Source organism: Setaria italica, chromosome IX (assembly GCF_000263155.2).
Source record: "Setaria italica strain Yugu1 chromosome IX, Setaria_italica_v2.0, whole genome shotgun sequence".
NCBI classification, from domain to species: domain Eukaryota; kingdom Viridiplantae; phylum Streptophyta; class Magnoliopsida; order Poales; family Poaceae; genus Setaria; species Setaria italica.
This window is the reverse complement of record NC_028458.1, coordinates 23,601,677-23,605,322: the sequence shown is the minus strand read 5'-3', so window position 1 is coordinate 23,605,322 and position 3,646 is coordinate 23,601,677.

Genomic DNA, 3,646 nt, shown 5'->3' with positions numbered 1-3,646 from the left:
CACAAAAGAAAAAAGAGTACAATACACCTGTGCACCCCCCTCCGAGAATAAAGGGATAGAGTACTTGACAACCGCGCGACTAGTCCACTAAGTACTCGGAGTTGCTCCCAATGACAAAGGATGGACAATCATTCATTTCAAACAAAATTCAAAACATTGTCTCGAGTACTCGGCAGATTTCAAGGCTACACAAGCCTAAGGCTCCTCCAAAGATACAAACTCAGGCATCTTCAAAGCAATTGGCTCAGCCTCCTCAAGGTATCACGCATAAGCATCCTCCGTAAAGTTCCGAGTAACGCCGTCACCAGCTGCCGTCAAATCCGCTCGCGGGTAATAAGACTTGACCACCACAAGAACTTGTTTACAAACAGCCTTGTAGAGGCCAACAACCTTGCCCGAAGCAATCTTCAACCACTAGACTAGTGAATGGCGCTCTGCGTCGTCCTCAAGAGGAGCAATGGTATTAACAACATCTTGAGCGGCATCAGTCAACTCTTGGAGCTCACCTCGAAGCCTTCCTATGATCCGGCCATGATCCCTACAGGCTACCATGGCCATAGCAAGCATAACTCCGTTCTAGTTCTTCCTGTCCCTCTGATGCTCGCATGCAGCCTGAGCTTTAGCCAGTGATGCCTGAAGACGATTAGCCTCGTCAGCTACTCGGTCATGCGCGTTCCTCCAATCAAGAAGCTGGCTACTCGCAACAGCCTCTTTTCTGTTGAGCTCTGCAAAAACCAACAAGTTCAAAAACCTCGAGTACAGTCAGGAAATACTCAAAGAATCGTAAGTACTCACCTTGATACTTCTTGTTCAAAGACTTGTAGCGATTCTTCAACTTATCTTGCAATACCTCGTGATCACTACGCTCAACGGCAAAAGACTTCGCAGCCTCCTCATGAACCTTCAAGGACTCAGTGAGATGGCTGCACTCTTGCTCCAATTGCACTAGCCGCTGCATAGAAAAGCAAATCGTCAAGTTTCCTAAAGAGTAGCTGCTCCAACAATTTTCTACAGAGCTCAAGACTAGGAGGAACACCAAGGTATACTTCACAAAGGTGTACAAAGATGGACATATGAAGCACACCATTGTGGTTCAAGTGAACAAACTGAAGCTTATAGTACTCGAGGATACCTCTGAAGAAGTCGGAAGCAGGCACTGCCAATCCCTTCTCAACAAAGTGCGCAAGCATGACAGTCTCGTTTGGATGCTCCTCGAACTGCCATGCGTTGCCAAAGGCAGGCCTCCACTCCAGTTGAAGTTTTGGCTGCAAAAGCTTCGCATCAACCAAAGCCTGAACAGCTGCTTCCTTCATCACAAAATTCTGCCGGGTGACCCCGGGCAGCGGCGGCGCAGTTTGGTTCGTCGGACCGCACTTCGGTGCCGGCAACACTAGCTCCTTCCCCTTCTTGGATTTGGATCTTAACTTACCCGCCGCCGTAGCCAGGCCTTGAGTTTTCTCGGGTTTCTTCCCCATCTTCTTGGTGCGCATCAGACGATCTCGGAGACAGCAAAGAAGAGAGGAGTCAGCCTCCGACCTCTCTCACAAAGAAAAGTAGCAATGGTGGTACTAGAAAAATGCGACGGCGCAATGAGGAACAGGAAGAAAGGGGGAAGGGACAAAACAGATCTGCTAAAAAGAAATGTAACCCCGACCATAAGGGGGCTCTCTCGTTATATCTCCATCACCTCCGGATTCCAAGCGTCAATTACGCAACGGTCAGATATAAACCAGATTTATTGCCATAATATAAATGCATAAATCCAAGGCCCATGAGTAGGCCCTGTGCGACCTACTAAGGGGCGTACTCGGACACAATCAAGACTAGGGGACTATGCGGCAAGAAGCGTGTCCCCCTCGAACTAGTTAGGTGTGCATATGGAAACTACTCGGTCTACATCGAGTAGAACTCTGTAATCGTACCCGACTAGGATTCAAACTTGCAACCCTGCCCTCCCGAGTATATAAGGGCGGGCAGGGACCCCCTCAAAGATAACTCCTTCAACACACCCAAGTTCAATACAATCAACTCACAGGACGTAGGGTATTACACAATCTAGCGGCCCGAACCTGTCTAAATCGTGTCCCTTACGTCACCATCGACTCCTTGATTCTTGATGGCCCTTACCGCACAAAAGACCACCTAGGGTACCCCCTAGGCGGGTTGCCGGTCCAAAACACCGACAGTTAGGGCATTGTATCCAAGGGAAGTGGGACCTGACCACGTGCCTGGGGATTGATGGGGACGGCTGATATGTGTGGACCCGTTGTGCTATGCACCTATCATGGGTTTAGGTTCACCTTGTAAGGTTAAAAACTCAATTCGAATCGTATGCCTCTCACAGTTTGAGACTGCTTGATCACTATGCTGCACTGAGTAAGAAGTGGAACAAAGGATGATGATTAATACTGATGCTTGAATTAAATTGCTTGATCACATGCTTGATTATAATAGGTGCTTACCTAGAATGGTTAATTAACTAGAACTTGGAGCTAAAATTTGAATGTAAGGACCTACTTTAGAAGCTTTTGGCAATACAAACCCCTCAGCCAAAAAGTCTTGCATATCTAGGAGTCGGTGAAGTAGTTACCACCTGATGGGTAAGCCTTGTTGAGTATTAGTATACTCAACCTTGCTTGTGGCTTTATTTTTCAGGTTTGTTGTTGACTTGGTTGCCAGTGTGACTTGACTATCTCAACTCCCTCCGGGTTGGACTATTGAGTGGGACCCATCCTCGGTCGGCAAGGATCATGGTGCTTGATATCATGGCAGGCTTCACCATGGTATTGTTGTATCGACGTTAGACTTCCGTTTTATTCCGCTACTTTGAACTCTGAAACTCTACTTTATGCATGTGAACTTTCAGCTTGTAATAACTCAATGTGGGACATGTAGTAATGAATCTGGATTGTTGTAATAACTCGTCTTCGTGCAAGTATGCTTTATTTCGATCCGAGATAAGTGGTTTGATCCGGTGAAACCCGACGGACTACCATTTTAATTCGGTTAAAGTGACCATTCACCTTTGAGGTGAGGTTGAGTACACTTTAGTCGGGTTAATTCGGGTGGTTCCGCCACAGAGAGTGTAAGGATTGATGGCCCAAGAAGGGGTTGAATTGGAACCTTTATAAATTTTTAGAACAAAGAAAGCAAACATTAGCCTATAATTCTATTTGCCCAATCTACTAGGTCCAAAACTAGAAACTGACCACACTAGTAAGAATGAACTTAACAAGAGAGTCACACTATCATGATCATCAGTTCCTTAGGCAAGATCAAGACAACAGGGAGCACAAACAAAACAAGGGCAACTAAGATAGGTAAAACCAAGAAGTAAATGCTCAAAGTAAGTCAAAATGAAAAGAAAGAGGACACGAAGACATTGGATCTTTTCCACGGTATGGAGGAGTTGACGCTCCCCTTAGTCCATGTTGGAGCACCCACTAAATTTTGCTCCCCCAAGCCACGAAGACTTGAGTGCTTCACTAAGGTAACCACTTTTCCATCTCCAGAACGGCAGACTACGTACCTTGTACAAGATCTTATTCTTGAGGCTTCCACAATCTTCAAAAGCTCACCATGAACTCCAAGGACACCAAGACCATTTAGGTGACATTAGTCACCAAGAGTAAGAAGCCTCGATTGC